The sequence below is a fragment of the Narcine bancroftii genome, chromosome 13 (assembly GCF_036971445.1).
Source record: "Narcine bancroftii isolate sNarBan1 chromosome 13, sNarBan1.hap1, whole genome shotgun sequence".
Taxonomy (NCBI): domain Eukaryota; kingdom Metazoa; phylum Chordata; class Chondrichthyes; order Torpediniformes; family Narcinidae; genus Narcine; species Narcine bancroftii.
In genome coordinates, this window is record NC_091481.1 from 36,651,194 (window position 1) to 36,668,502 (window position 17,309).

General features: G+C 42.0%; 1 long non-coding RNA gene across 1 annotated transcript; it reads right to left on the minus strand.

The window, feature by feature from the left end:
- Positions 1 to 1,496: 1,496 nt before the first annotated feature.
- On the minus strand, positions 1,497 to 2,956 carry LOC138747989 (uncharacterized). Its single transcript, XR_011347761.1, has 2 exons — positions 2,802 to 2,956; positions 1,497 to 1,694 (listed from the first exon to the last, which is right to left on the minus strand). It is a non-coding gene; the product is annotated as an uncharacterized lncRNA (long non-coding RNA).
- Positions 2,957 to 17,309: the final 14,353 nt, after the last annotated feature.

The window sequence follows — 17,309 nt, forward strand, 5'->3', positions numbered from 1 at the left end:
TCCAATTTGTTTCAAGTGCGCTGTGATCCAGACCCTCCTGAAAAAAAACAACCTAGACCCCACCACACCCAAAAATTACAGACCAGTTTCTAAACTTCCATTCCTGTCAAAGGCCCTCGAGAAAAGTTGTTCTTAGCCAATTATTGCCCTGCCTACATCAAAACAACATATCTGAAAGATTCCAGTTGGGTTAAAAGGCCCACCATAGCACAGAGTCAGCCTTACTAAGAGTATACAATGATCTTCTCCTTGCCACTGACACAGGGAGCTCTGTCATTCTAATTCTCCTGGACCTTAGTGCAGCATTCGATACTGTGGAACATGCTATTTTAATAGATCGTCTCCAGCATAGGACTTTCCCAGTCAACATTGGCAAATTTTAATCCTCCTTTGCTACCCTTTCCTGTGGGGTCCCACAAAGATCTACTCTGGGCCCCGTTCTCCTTATACATGCTTCCCCTCGGCCATATCATCCCAAAACACAGCATCTCCTTCCACTGCTACACAGACGATACTCATCTCTATCCTCCCCTGAAGCCCAACAATCAAGCAAAGATAACCAGCCTCAACAACTGTCTGGAAGACATGAAGTGCTGGATGGCTCAAAACTTCCTGTGGCTAAATGAAAGCAAATCCGAGATCATTCTATTTGACACCTCCCCGCCATCCATCAAAATTATCTCCAATACTCTTGAACATCCACCCTCATTAAAATACATGTCAAATCCCTTGGTGTGATATTAGTTTCCACCTTCAAGTTTGACAAGTCAATGCAGTAGTAAAAACCAGCTTTTTCCAGCTCTGCCCTATTGCCAAAATCAAATAATTCTCGTCACTGAAAGACCTCGAGAAAGTTATCCAGGCCCTTATTTTCTCCCGTTTAGACTACTCTAACTCTTTATAGTCAGTTGTTATTATCCCATCTGCAAATAGTGCAGAATGCTGCAGCCAGGTTCCTGACAGGAGTAAAGAACAGGGACCACGCCACCCCTATTCTCGCCTCCCTCCACTGGCTGCCAGTACAACTCAGAATAGATTTTAAAGTTCTCCAGTTTGTTTACAAAGCCATCAATGGACTAGCCCCCTCCTACATCACCGATCTAATGCCCTACTCCACTTCAAGAACCCTCAAATTGGCCAATTTAGGGCACTTGGTTGTTCTGCGCTCAAATCGCAAACACAGGGGAGATCGTGCCTTCGCAATAGCAGCCCCCAAACTGTGGAACAACATTCCTTTATCCATCAAATTAGCCCTTTCCTTTAACTCTTAAATCCTGGGAGAAGTTGTTCTTTTACGTGAGGTGATTGTTGATTGTTGCCAAGTTGTACGTACAATTCTGAAGTTCAGGGACCTGTTTTATACTGCACTTTAAATAGCTGCTTGTTAAGATGTAATTTATGATCTGACCAGCACTTGGGTCAACGTGAGTTGTTTTAAATGTGCTATTGTTGCGGCTGCTACACACACAGAAACACACCACAGGACACAGTGGAGGTTTCATTTGAACTGTTTATTTGAATTTCACACGCACTCCTTTAAGTCCAACCGGAGTTGCGTCCCGTGCGGCGATGATGTCATCACGTTGCCCGGGGCGCGAGCTGTAGCCTAAGCCATGAGGTAATCAGCAAGACCCGACAGCGCCATCTTCCTGCAGCTGCCCCGCCATTGCGGCAATACAAACGAAGCCGGTTCACTACAAGAGATGTGCGCCATTACACAATATAAATAAACTAAACTTTAAACAGCCTGTTAAAGAGGACAATGGTGTCTTTATTTAAAATCCTACAAATGTGGGATCTGTGCCCAAGATGATGGTGCCCACAATGGCAATCTAATTGCACAAGGGGTTGCATATTCTGGAGGAGCAGAGAACCAGCACAGGGCACCAGAAATGCAGAGAATTCCCTCCCCCTCTTGAGAGGGAGAAGCATGGGAGTCACTCCTGCAGAACGGTGACCATGGCTGTGGGCAGCGGACCAGCGAGGGGCTCAGCGGCTAAAGGACCCACACAGGCTGTCGGCTGCTGGAGAGTGACTCATGGGAACCAGGTGTCAGAACCTGGATTCGAGAGGGTGCTGAGGGCAAGAAGGGCCTCGGGCGCTGAAGGCCTCCTTATCATATCAGAGGTTTGGATCTGGAGCTCGGGTTGCCAGTGGATTGAGAAATGGTCTATGTGGCTGCAGAGCCCGTGGGTGTGCAGTGCAACCGAAGGAACTCTCTGTTGCTTCTCTCTCTTACTGTAAGGGGTGCCAGGCAATACTATTGGGGTCTCCTTTGTCTATCTTACGGCAGGCAAACAAACATTTTCTGTAATATTACATTTTCCGTATTACTACATGATAAAAAAATAATCTTGATATGGCAAAAAAAGTCCATTATTATGCATCACCTCACCAAAGAAAGCAGAACATCTTTCTCTCAATGAGCCACCAGAAATATTTTGTCCTCTTGTTGGATTTGCCCGCATCCACCTACACATAGCTTCCAAAGGATTCCTATGATCCCCATACCCTTCTCAAATGAAGAGATGTTGGCGGTGTTACAAGATCAAACCAGCAACCACAGAGAAGGCATATCACACAGGGGTAAAGATGAACAATTACTTTATTAACAAAAAACTCACCTTCAAGCTTTCATTCAAAATCCCCACTTTTATAAGGTTACTGGTTACTATGGTTAATATGCAAATCTCTATAGCAGTGTAAAACTAATAAATTCCCCATCCTAAATATAACATATGTAATTAAAGTCTAAGTTATATTTCCAACCAGCCCACAGACACAAAACACACAAGACTCACAAAATTTCGATCTCAACCGAAGCAAAGATCATGAACAAAATTCCGTTTGTTTGGTGAACTGAAGCCAAAAGATCTTTATGAGAGAGAGAGAGAGCACAAAATTCGAAGTTGTCATGTTGCTTGCAGAGAGAGGAACCACTGGCTTGGTCTGGATCCTTCTGGCTGCCTTCGGAATGTTCATCCTTTTTGAAATGCCCAACATTCTAAACTGTCCTCCAGACCATGAGTCCTGCTCTGGGCCTCCTTCCACTGCACAGTCCAGAAATTTTTAGATCATTTTCTGCACGTGCTCAGTCCACCTTCATCTTGGCTCTCTAAGGCAAACTGTCACTTTTTAACATAAAACCACACAACACATAGGCCAATACACAACACAGAACTCTGTAACAGTAGGTACTGTCCTCTCATCACTCAGGTGCCACATGCCTGGTTAGCCCTCGCAGGCTGTTAGAACCATTACAAAGGCTGGTATATCCCTCATTACGATTATTCTCAAACCCTGCCACACCTGGAGCTGGCACAATTCACTCCTCGAGGGAAATGTTTTTGTAGGGGAGATAAATCCAAAAAGGGAGTGCAACATAGCCATCACACAGGCACCAAATTAGAGCAGCCTAAATGGTACTTTCCTAGTTGATGGAAAAAGCCTGCCCTTGGTTGCCATGTAGATCGCAAGGATGCTGTGATTTTGCTTCTATGGTACCCGCCGTGAACTCTCATAATGATCTTGGAGGACACATGAGCATACAGATCATCAAGCACTCTATATAAATGGTGGAATGCTTCTTTACGATGGTCTTCCCTCTTTATGGCACTAGAGCAGTAACTAGGGAATTGATTAATATGGCATCAGCAATTAAACAACTGGCAAATGAGACCTCTGCCCTGCAACACTCAGGGTCAGATCACTTTCAGCAGAAGCAGTTGCTGTCTGTACTGTGGCCCTACAAATCTAGATTCCTTGGTTGCCGAGAATGGAGGTCTGTGATTGGTCAAGAGTGCTGTACTTATGTCCCCAATGTGTCTAAAAACATTACCCACCAAGCAGGCCACATACAAAAACACATACATCAAATTGGCAAGGCAGGGAAGGAATTTCTTGGTCTTTTGAGAATATATTAGGAGGGTGATGGCCATTAATAGCCCACTATGCACTAATTTAATAATAATCCTCTGCCTGGTTCAGATCCTAGACCTCTTGTTTCCAATGGTCTCTGCAACCCCAGCCTGTGAGAACGCTACCCAGCAAGTGCGGGAACCTGAGAACTCCGATGACAATTTGTGCAAGGAAGAGAATATAAAAACGTGACGCTTCCCAGTAGTTACGACTCTCCCCCACCCCAATTCATTGAAGATAACTTTTTAAAATATCGGTGCCATAGGAGGAAATTGTGGAGAAAATTTTGACTATTCTCGACCATTTTATTAGCCTTTTTGCTTGCTAGCTTAAAGAAGGAAGTGCTCTATGCAAAGGTTACAAGATGAGCTCTGCCCTGTGTCTAAGCAAAACAACTGACCATTGACAAATGAGCTTTCTACTTGCCTCAGGAAAAGAGAGTATCTGCAATGAATACCTGAGTCTAACAGATGTTGTCCATTGATAACTTGCCTGTGACTGTACCATGCAATAAATTCTAATTCTAAACTGATTGTCTAAGAATGCGCGGATTTGTCCTGTAATTGAGGGACCATCACTCTCCCTCCTTGGTGCCATGTTCAATAAAGGACCCAGAATGAGAGATGGGAGTTGGGTGTTTTGTTGGTTTTTAGCAAGAGGAATAATATTTCTCCAACACCTGCCTTTTTTGCATCGAGGGGTGGAAGGGGCCAGGGCATGAAATAGAGGAGTAAAAATGCAACAAAATGCTGGAGGAACTCAGCTGGTCTTGCAGTGTCCATGGGAGATAAAGATATATTGCCAATGTTTCAGGTCTAAGCCCTTCTTCAAGAAGTTCTTTGCTTATATCTTGAAGAAGAGTTCAAGCCCGAAACATCGGCAATATATTTATTTCTTATAGACACTGCAAGACGGGCTGAGTTCCTCCAGCATTTTGGTGTGTTTTTACTACAATCATAGCATTTGCAGATTTTCGTGTTTCACTCAGTGAAGTGAAGGAGATGTAGGGTAAAGGATGGTGATAGATGGGAAGCTACATTTTTTAAAGAACAAGGATGTTTCATAGGATCAAGAATAGAAGACCTCATCCTGGGAGCGGAGGCAACAGGGATGGAGGATTTGAGGGAAAGGAATGGAATCCTCACAGTGGACTCAGTGTAAAGAGGTGTAGTTGAGGTAGTTGCGCGAGTTGGGTTTGTAGAAAATGTCTAGAGATTTTGCCTCCTGAGATGGAGAAAGGAGAGAGTGTTGTCTGAGATGGACTGAGTGATTTTGAAGCCAGGGTAAAAGATGGCAGCAAAGTGGATAAAGTTGACAAGCACGAGGCAGTACATCGATGTGGCGGAGGAAGAGTTGAGGAGCCTTGCCTGGATTTCTCCACATGGCCAACAAAAAGGCAGGCAGAACTGGGACCCATGCAGGTACCCATGGCTACCCCTTTGACCTGGAGATAGTGGGATGAGACACAGAAGATGAGAACTTTCTGCCAGGTGGAGGGGGACTGGTTGGGTCTGTTGAGAAAGAAATGAAGGGCTTTGAGACCTTCAGTGTGGGGGATGGAGGTGTAGAGAGATTGGACAAACATGATGAAAATGAGGCAGTGAAGTTCAGGAAATTGGAAGTTGTTGAAGTGATGGAGGGCATGTGAGGACTCAGGTGTAGGTGGGGAGGGACTGGACCAGGAGGGACAAAATGAAATCGAGGTAAGATGATACCAGTTCAGTGGGGCTGGAGCTCGCGGAAACAATGGGTGGATAATTCAAGTCAAGTCACCTTTATCGTTCATACCCTGCTTGTACGGTTAAGATGAGATAGCCTTTCTACAGGACCACGGAGCATATTTACATAAGTTAGAATAGAAGTTAAACATAAAATATTAAATATTAAGATATATCCTGTAAGAGTCCCCGGAACCAAAGGACTCTTGTGTCGCGTGTATGGATCTTGGATAGGAGTTAGAACCAGGCAGTGGAAGGTTGGGAATCAGTGAGGTTAGAGGCCATGGGAGGGAGATGACTGGAAGGGACAAGGTCTGAGGTGAGGTCCTTATTCTTTCCCTATCCCTCAGTCTCCTTTTCTCTCTCTCCCCATCCCCTTTCCTCCGCATTTGTGGAGCTATTCCCTCTTCCCATTACTTCCCAGCTTTTTTCACTTCTGCCCTCCCACCCATATCCACCTCTTGCCTGTGGGCCTGAGCTCCTCCCCCCTGCCCCTCCACCCACCATTCTATTCAGCTGCCTGCCTGCTCTTTACTTAGACCTTCAAAGTTCCATTTTATTGTCAGAGAACATAACTGACATCAGAACTAACCCAAGATTATTTTTCCTGCAGGGAAGGCAGAAATTCTTATTACCCGGACTGAAAGAAAAAAAGAAATAAAACAAACTGACTGTGCAAATGCAGAAGAACATGTAAATATTCAGTGACAAAGAACGAACAAAGTACAGGTCTTTAAATGACTCTCTGAATGAGTCTAATAGTGGGACCTCACTCGGTATTGTGAGCAGTTTTGGGCTCCTCATTTAAGGAAGGGTGTGCCAATGTTGGAGAGGGTTCAGAGGAGGTTCACTGGAATGATTCTGCGAACGAAAGGGTTATATGAGGAGCGTTTGACAGCTCTTGGCCTGTATTCATTGGAATTTAGGAGAATGGGGGATGGGTAGCATTGAAATATTTTAAACATTGAAAGGCATGGACAGAGTAGATGAGAAAATGTTGTTTCCCATAGTGAGAAGACAAGAGGGCACAACTTCACGATTGAAGGGTGTCCGTTTGGATCAGAGAAGCGGAGGAATTTCATCAGCCAGTGGTGGGGTGGGGGTGGGGTGAATCCGTGGAATATTATGCTATGCGCTTGTGGAGGCCAAGTCATTGGATGTATTTAATGCAGAGATTGATAGCTAAGGCATCAAAGGTTATGGGGAGCATTGGGGCTGAGTGGGGAAATGGATCAGCTCATGATTAAATGGCAGGGCAGAGTCGATGGGCTGAATAGTTTATTTCTGCTCCTATGTCTTATGGTGGAGGAGTGGCAACTATTCCTGAACTTGGAGTCACAGTCTTGTGGCACCTGCATCTCCTTTCTGATGGCAGCAGGGAGAACAGAGCATGTCCTGGGTGGTGTGGATACTTGATGATGTTTCTGCTCTCCAATGGCAGTGTTCCCTGTCAATGTTCTTGCCTGTGATGTCCTGGGTTGTGTCCACTACCTTTTGTAGAGTTATTTGGTGCGCCCATACCAGGCTGTGATACACCCGGTCAGCACACTTTCCACTACACATCTGTAGAAATTTGCCAGGGTTTACCAAAGCTCCGCAAACTCTTGAGGAAGTAGAGGTGCTGATGTGCTTTTTCACAATGGCATTAATTATGATGGGTCCTCCGAGAAAATGACTCCAGGAATTTAAATTTGCTTACCATCGCCACCTCTGATCCTCCACTGATCTCTGATTCATATAGATCTAGTTTTCCTTTGCTAAAGTCCACAATCAGCTCCTTGGTTTTGGTGACCATTCAGCCAGGTTTTCAATCTCCCTGTATGCTGCCTCATCGTCCCCTTTTATAAAGCCCACTATGGTGGTATCAACACCAGGTTTGTACAGTATATGGTGTTGTTGTCATATCAAGCCACACAGTCAGAGGTGTTAAGCGAATAGGGCAGGAGGCTCTGTGGTACTCTGGTACTGATGGTGAGCGTGAAGGAAATGTTCTTGCCAATCTTCACTGACTGGGAAATGGAAGTGAGGAAATCCAGGATCCAATTGTACAGTGGTAAATTAAGGACCAAGTCTTGGAGTTTGCTGATCATTTCTGAGGGGATGATGGTGTTGAATGCCAAACTGTGGTAAGCGTCCTTGCTGTCCAGAGTCTCCAGGGCTTTGTGTAGAGCCAGTGAAATGGCATCGGCTGAAGACCTGTTGCTACAATAGGCGAATGGGAATGGATCCAAGTCACTGCTCAGACAAGAGCTGATCTGCTTTAACTCCAGCCTCTCAAAACACTTCATCACTGTGGATGTGAGTGCCATTCAGGCAAGTCACCACACTCTTCTTGGAAACTGGTACAATTGAAGTCTGTTTAAAACAGGTGGGTACCATTCTCTGTCAGAATGAGAGTATATCCGTGAATACATTAGCCTGTTCGTTGACACGTGTTTTCCGTACTCAGCCGGGTACTCCGTCTGGACCAGACGCTTTCCTTGCATTCACTCTCCTGAAGGCAGCTCCTTGGTTTTGGTGACCATTCAGCACATTGTCTTTGGATACTGACAGTAGAGGATCATCAGGAGACGTGGGGGTGTCCTGACGAAGGGCCCAGGCTCAAAACTTTGGTTATGCATCTTTTATACATAGGGAACGCTGCCTGCCTTGCTGAGTTTCTCCAGAACTTATGCGTATTGGCACAGTGTCTGCACCTTTCTTGTTTAACTTTAAACAGAAGTCCCTTTGTTTCAGCTGTCATTTTATTTTGATCCATGATCAGCCTTCATTTCACGGGCCTGACAGCTGAAAGCAGGTGAGAGGGGTTGCATCTAATCCCTACGTACATTGCAGATTGTGGCAAAATAAAGATCATGCACTTGCTCCTGAGCTTCCTGCGGCCAAATGTATACTGATTGCCCAAGTGACCTTGCTCCAGGTTTAAGATCATTGGTTCTAATCATATTTATTTTTAAATTCTGTTGTCTACAGTTGCAGCAATACCAAGGAGTTCTCAGAAATAATATACCTCTTATTTCCCAATCTTTTCCTCTCTGACAGATTTGGTGAAATTGGTGTGTATATAGTAGGTCTGTTTTTTATTTGAATTATCTTTCTGCTAGGTTTGTTACATTCAAATTGAATGAGAAGCTACTGTACGATTATGTGGAGTAAACACAATATTCTTAACGTTAGTGATGAAAATAGAAGCACTAGTTTCTTGCCCTCCAGATTACCTACACATGGTCAACTGGATGGGAAAGTTCCTTAGAATTATCCTGCCTGAGAAGTACAACTCCAGATTTAGATCAGTTCAGGATTTGGATATTTTCCTCAGTAGTGGATTGCAGTTATGAGCATTTCCAGGATTTTCTGTGCCACTCTGGAGATTCATCAAGATCCCGACGCATTTGCTGCATTAGAGTACCTGAAGACATCATTTAGGTAATTGAAAGAGGCAAGTGAGGAGATTGCTAGGGCCTTGACAAAGATATATGTATCCAAACTCATGGTGTGAGAGGACCCAGAGGACTGGAGAGTAGCCATGAACGAGGGATTGCCCTTGAAAGTAGGCTGTTGAGCCTCACATCAATGGTCGAGAAACTATTGGAGAGTATACTTGGGGATAGGATTTAACCCGCTTGGAAAAGCTTGGTCAGTCTTTGGGGACAGCATGGTTTACAAATCTGTTTGAGGAGGTGATAAAAGTGGTTGATGGTGGTCAGGGTTAAACAAGAGGGTCTGCAGATGCTGGGGTCGATAATGTGCTAGATAAATTCAGCAGGTCATTGGAAGTAAAGAGTAACCAATGATTCGGCCCTGAACCTCTCGATGAGAACACATGGACTTTAGTAAGGCATTTGACAAGGTCCCTCAGGGTCATCAGATCCAAAAGTACAGATGGATGGAATGCATAGTCTGGGCATGGAATTGGCTGGCCCATACAAGAGAAAGTGTGATGGTGGCTGTTTTCCTGTTGGAGACTTATGACCAGCGGTGCCACACAGTGTTGGGACCTCTGCTGTTTGTGAATGTAAATGCCGTGGATTATAAAGTAGGAGGGTGAGTTAGTTAGTGTGCAGATGACATGGTTGGTGGAATTGCGGGTAGTGTAGAGGGCTATCAAAGAATACAGCAGGATCTTGAGCAGCTACAGATATGGGAAGGAAGTGGCAGATGGAGTTTAAAGAGAACATATATGAGGTATTGCCCTTTGGGAGGTCAAATGTAAGGGGAGTGTATACAGTTAATGGTGGGACTCAAAAGCATTGATTGCAGAAGGATCTGGGGTTCAAGTCTTATATAGTCAGGATAATGTGAACTGTTTTGTAACTGTGTAAGAATACAACCTTCTCACTGTAGTAACTGTAGTGGACCACTGTGGGGCATATGTATTAGCATATCAATGTGTGTGAACAGTTTCCTGAGATGGCGGAAGGCATCAGTAAGTAAAGTCTCTTCTGTTATTTGAAAGGATTATTTCTGGTTCAAGCAAGCTTCCCCTCCAATACAAACGGAAAAGGACTTTGAGTTAATTTGGTGAGTTAAAGTAACTCAATTTAATCAGGTAATAATTTTAACTTGGAGATACACAGAAGTCTACATGTACTGAAATCTGGAGGAACTCACTGGGCCAAACAACATCAGTGCAGGAAAAGAACTGTATTAATTATATACCTGAGCAAATTAATTCTGAGGTTTCTATAAAAAGTACAAATACATTAACTGCCGCCATCTGTTCTTTATTCCATTCAATGTGTGTAAAAGTGTATAAACGTGCTTCCTCTGAGACTGTAACTAAATCCATGAGAAGAAGACTTCAGCCATTCACATTTTTCCTTTGGGTTCGGAAGTTTGTATGTTTCCGGCTGTTAGCTTCAGGTTTGTGCTTTAGAAATAGGATAAGATCATCATTGATTGGGCTGAGAATAGAGATGGTGATTTACATGTGCTATCTCTGAGAGGGTCAGAACAAGTCAGTAAGTCTTCAAAAGAGGGCACTTGCACCTTGAGATTATAAAAAGAGGTCAAAAGCAGGGAAATGAATGCCCAAGTTGGACATCTGTGCTCAATTCCGGGCCTTACATTGTAAGATGGAAGTCTTCTTGCCTGCTTCCACCCTCAAGAAGGTCACGGCAGCTCTTTTAGCTCAGTGCTGTTTCCTGGCACGAGCCCCATATCCCCCAATTCCCTTAATATTCCAGCTCTGCCCTGAATATACTCAGTGACTGTCTACATAGCCCTATTGCACAGAGAATTACAAAGGCCTCAAAGCCATCTGGCAGAAGAAATTTCTTCAACAATTCCTGCATGCATCTGAAATCCTGAATGCCAAACCCCTTACTTTGAATCTGTGACCCAATTTCAAAATCCTCCAGGTGAGGAAACTTTCCTGGAAAATAATCTGCAATGCCTAACAAAATTATGTTTCAAAGAAGCATTGTGGACAGACAGCGCCTTTTCCCAGGGTGACAGTAGGATGTCTGTTTAAAGTGAGGGGAGAGAGGTTTAAGAAAGATGAGATTTTTACCCAGAGAGGAATGGGTGCCTGAAACGTATTGCCAGGGGAGGTGGTGGAGACAGGTACAATATTGGATATTTCAAAGACTCTTAGATGGGCACTTGGATGAAATAAAGGGTTGAGGTGGGGAAGGTTTAGATTGTTGAGTAGGTTTATATGGGATGGCACAACATCATGAACTGAGGGGCTTGAACTGTGATTTATAATTTTCTTTACAATCTTCTATAAATCACCTCTGATTCTTCTGAACTCCAGAGCACACACCCAATTCATCTCACCTTGAAAGGCAACCCCCTCATCCCAGGAATCAAAATCGGAAAATGCAGGCAGAACCGAGCAAACCAGGCAGTCTCCATGAGGAGAGAAATGGAGTCAGAGAGTCTGGTCAAGGACCCTTCAATGAAGGGGTGAGGATGTAGCAGGTGGAAAATTATTTTAATTTATTTGATCGTACCCTTTCATAAACCCTCAATGACTTCTGTCCAATTGTTATTATTAGCCCTCATCCTCAACCTTCATAGGTTATTTTGTTTAGTTTTTAGAATTTATGATTTTAGTCTTAAATAGTTTCAACATCCTCTGATGTGACATGTAAGATTTTTTTTAATGGCAACAAGTTGTCATTGTTTTCCAGGGATTGCAAGGCTGGGCTTCAGGATAATACAACTGAGGGAAAGGTTGGATCCCCTCCTGCCTCTTGTGAAAGGAGGATCCGCTCATTTGGCTCCTGCACCTGGAAAAATTGAGCATGGACAGGCAGGCACCACGGGCGGTGGGTCCGGGTGGCGAGTCCGGGCAGTGAGTTTGGGTGGCGAGTCTGGGCATCATCTGGGAGGCGAGTCTGAGTGTTGAGTTTGGGTGGTGAGTCTGGGCATTGTCTGGGTGGTGAGTTTGGGCTGCAAGTCTGTGTGGGGAGTCTGGGTGGGGAGTCCGGGCATCAAGTCCAGGCGGCGAGTCTGAGCGGTAAGTCTGGGCATTGTCTAGGAGGCAAGTCTGGGCAGCATGTCTAGGCAGTGAGTCTGTGAGGTGAGTCTGGACATCGTCAGGGAGACGAGACTGGGCGGCATGTCTAGGCAGTGAGTCTGAGAGGTGAATCTGGGCATCATCTGGGTAGTGAGTCTGGGTAATGAGTTTGGGTGGCAAGTCTGGGTGGGGAGTCCAGGCAGCCAGTCTGGGTGGCGAGTCTGAGCGGTAAGTCTGGGCATTGTCTGGGAGGCGAGTCTAGGCGGTGAGTCAGGGAGGCAAGTCTGGGCAGTGAGTCTGTGAGGCTTGTCTGGACAGCGAGTCTGGGCATCATCTGGGGGGCTAGTCTGGGCAGCAGTGTGATCTGGCCCATGATGACCAACAAGTGTTCATTGATCAATAAATAAATAAACAAATACAGATACAAAGGAAATTAATTCAAAGTCTGATGAATAAGAGAACAGCAGACCTTTCAAAACCCAGCCAAGGCAGATGTACATACATAGAATACATACATACAGCACGGTAATAGGCCATTTCAGCCCATGAGTCCGTGCTGGCCATGTATATCTGATTAACCTACATCCCGAGTACATTGCAAACAGTGGAACGAAACTGGAGACCCCGGGGAAAACCACATGGACACAGGGAGAATGAACAAACTCTATAGGATTTGAACCCCTGGTCCCAATCGCTGGCGCTGTAAAGGTGTTGCGCTAACTGCTTTGCCAACCGTGCCGCCCCAATAATACATTTGTAAAATTCACAATGAGGAGTGTTCATGTTCTAAAATCTTTGTACAAAAAGGCATCTGGTCACCTTGATTATTTTAGAATTGCATTTTTCACAAAAAATGAGAGTAAAATTCCAACGGGGCTTTGGCAGAAGATGTATTCTGCTCGTTGAAAGAAAATGCAGAAACTCCTCATGAAGGCTTAAATCAAAGAATCCACAAAAGTTGATTAGATTCCAGGAAGCAGGTGAAGAAAAGGGAGGATTGCTGGGTGACTACCAGATTTTTTTAAATAATGCCAATGGTGATCTAAAGAAATATATCCAAAAAATTAATTGTACTTCATGGAGAATTTTTTTTATTTTATTTTTCATTTGCATCAAAAAACATATGCAGTATTTATCCATAACAGAAGAATAATAAAAACTACGACACAAAAAGTAATACAGTTTTTATATATTTTCTCTCCCCCGACCCACCCCTCAAAAAAAGTAGGAAAAAAGGAAAACAAAAACCTGTCCAACTAAACTAACATCTTTTAATTAATTAATTGCACTTTACATAATAATCTTAAACCATAATTAATTAGAGTGGATTGGAAGTGGTGTTGGTAGATGCTGCAGGTAAAGTCATAGCAATAAAATCCATGGAGGGTTTCCAAATATCACACTTTTCTGGTTGATTTTGTAAATTATACATTATTCTCTCTAATGGTATACAATTTAATAATTCCATCGCAATCTAATCTGCTATACTTAAAAACTTCTTTTGATAAATATCCAACTACAATTGGGAATTATCTCCCATTGAAAATATTCTGGGATCCTTCAAAATTTACATCTTCAAAACTCGTCCTAATCTATCTCCCTCATTGTTCGATTAGCTATAGAACCCTTGGCAGAACTGATAAGAACAGAAAATAAAATAAGAGGGATAAAAATAAGAGAAGAAATATAAAATCAGTCGATTTGCAGATTATGTCATAGTATACTTAACAGAACCAGAATTATCAATAAAAGAATTACATAAGAAATTGAAGGAATATGGAGAAGTATCGGGGTACAAGATCAACGCAAATAAAAGTGAAGCGATGCCAATGAATAATGCGGATTTCACAAAGTTTAAGAAAGAATCACCATTTAAACGTCGAAGTACTCGAGATGGCAGAGGTCGACAGCATCGAGTCCACGCTGCTGAAGATCCAGCTGCGCTGGGTGGGTCACGTCTCCAGAATGGAGGACCATCGCCTTCCCAAGATCGTGTTATATGGCGAGCTCTCCACTGGCCACCGTGACAGAGGTGCACCAAAGAAGAGGTACAAGGACTGTCTAAAGAAATCTCTTGGTGCCTGCCACATTGACCACCGCCAGTGGGCTGATATCGCCTCAAACCGTGCATCTTGGCGCCTCACAGTTTGGCGGGCAGCAACCTCCTTTGAAGAAGACCACAGAGCCCACCTCACTGACAAAAGGCAAAGGAGGAAAAACCCAACACCCAACCCCAACCAACCAGTTTTCCCCTGCAGCCGCTGCAACCGTGTCTGCCTGTCCCGCATCGGACTTGTCAGCCACAAACGAGCCTGCAGCTGACGTGGACTTTTACCCCCTCCATAAATCTTCGTCCGCGAAGCCAAGCCAAAGAAAGAAGAAGAAAGAATCACCATTTAAATGGCAAACACAAGCAATCCGATACCTAGATATTCAACTAGATAATAATCTAGGCCATCTATACAAATTAATTTATCAGCCATTAATGAAGAAATTACAGGATGACTTAGAACATTGGAAACATTTACCACTAACACTGATAGGAAGGGTAAATTGCATTAAAATGAATATCTTCCCAAAGATACAATACCTATTTCAATCGATAACAATTCCCTTAACAGAGAAATTCTTCAATGAATGAAAGAAAATAATAAGGAAATTCTTCTGGAAAGTGGGGAAACCGAGGATAGCGCTAGATAAATTAACAGAATTGTACAAACAAGGTGGTTTGCAGCTACCAAACTTTAAAAATTATTATAGAGCAGCACAATTAAGATATCTATCAGATTTTTATCAAACAAGGGAAACACCAGAATGGACCAGATTAGAGCTAGATAAAATAGGGGAGAAGGTACCAGAACATATACTTTATAAGTGGGATGAAAAACTGGTGCAACATACAAGTTCACCAGTACTGCACCATCTGCTCAACATTTGGAAGAAGATTCACGTAGAAAGGAAAAAAAACCAACTACCAAAATTAATATTGACGCAAAATCAACTAATCCCTTTCACAATAGATTACCTTTCCTTTAGAAAATGGGAGAGAAAAGGGATGAAAAGAATAGAAAATTGTTTTTCAGGTAATACATTATTATCTTTTGAACAAATAAGTACAAATATGGTATAACTCATGGTACAATCTTTACACACCACCAACTGAAAACCTTGAAGGACAAATTGGGAACCAGGCTGAGGTTACCAGAAGGAAGCAGTTTTGAATATATGATTACAGACACAATGATAATTAAAAGATTTATAACAAACATGTACATCAAACTGCAAGAGAACGAGGAAATAAGTTGTAAACCCAAACAAAAGTGGGAACAAGATCTAAACATAAAGAATGCAACAGGGGAACAGCTATGCTCCGGAACTATGAGAAATACAATAAACATGAAGTTACGCATGATACAATATAATTGGTTACACAGGCTATACACCACGCCCCAAAATTTAAATAAATGGGACCCAACAGTATCAGATAGATGTTTTCACTGTAAGAAGGAAACGGGAACAGCAGTACATGCAATTTGGGCATGTGAGAAAGTGGAAAAGTTTTGGGAAGATCTAAATCAGGTATTAAATAAAATCACAAAAAATAACATACCAAAAAATCCAGAGATATTTCTTCTAAGTAATATAAGAATTAAAGAACTTGGCCTCGATTTGGATGAAGCACAAAAATGATTTATTATGATAGCTGTAGCAAAAAATGTATAATGTCAACCTGGAAATCAGAAGAGAGCCTGAGAATACAGCAATGGTAAATAGAAATGAATAAATGTACTCCATTGGAAAAAATAACATATAATTTAAGAAATAACATCACACTATTCGAACCGTACATGGAACACAACAGAGAAGACCTACCGCGGACCTCCACCCCCTAAAATGACAGAATGAGAAGAAGACAAAATGAACTGACCCAGTGTGTAAGAGTAGATGACACAATTTTCTTGTTTATTTTCATTGTGTGATGACATTGTTTAATGGGTTTATTGTATTGTATATGTTGAACGTTTAGTGAGTGGGGAGGGGGTGGGAAAAAGGGAGGGGGAAAAGGGGAGAAAATGACACTGTATATTCAAGAAGGAAATGTTTATGTGTATTTTGGTCAATATGGTTCATAGTGTGGAAAATAAAATTTAAAAAAAAAACAACCAAAAAAAAAACTCATCCCAATAAATACTTATATCCTTCCAAAACTTTTCACATTGCCAGACTGCATGCTGGAAAGATCCTACTTCTTTATTACATCTAAAACATTGATCAGAACAATTTGAATGAAGTGCATGTAATTTGTATGGAGTATAATATAATTGATGTAAAAAATTAAATTGTACCATTTGATATCTAACATGAATTGTATTAGTTACACTTTCATGGCATAATTTTGACCTTGAATCTGTATACTTAAATCTTTTCCCATCTAGATTTAGATTTGAATAGATCCTTTTTCTGAATAGTCTCTTGAAATTTGATATAAATGTTAGTAATAAATCTTTCAACAAATGTATCTGTTATTAAATATTCAAATATACTTTGTTCTGGTAATTTAAAATTCCTCCCTAACTTTCTTTTTAATATGATTTAAGTTGATATTAAGAAAAAAATAGTATTATGAGGTATATTTTACTTATCTTTCAATTGGTCAAAAGTCAAGAAAACAGATCCCAAAAAACAATCCCTTATTTTTTTTTATTCCACAATTATACCAAACATCAAAGTAATGATTGTTAACCATAAAGGGAATTAAAGGGCTTTGCTTTAATATCATTTTAGCCAACTGATAGTTTTTAATTCCTCTTTCTACATGTTCATTCCATACTTTATATGTTTCAAAACTGGTGGATCTGATTTTCCTTTTAATAACCCCTCAAGCCATTTATACAAAATATGCTCAGAATTACTTTCTCCTATTTTGCTCATTTAAATTTGTACCCATGCAATCTTTTCATCGGTCTGATAACAAGAAGTTAAAAATCTAAGTTGAGCTGCTTTATAGTAATTTTTAAAACAAGGCAAATTTCCATGTTAAGTTTTCCAATGCCATCCAAGGCGTTTTATCCCTCCAAATAAACCTTCTTACATTTTTATTTAAATCCTGAAAAAACATTATTGGTACAAAAATTGGTAAAGATTGAAAAAGGTATTGTATTCTAGAAAAAGATATTCATCTTCACACAATTAATCCTTCCTATTAA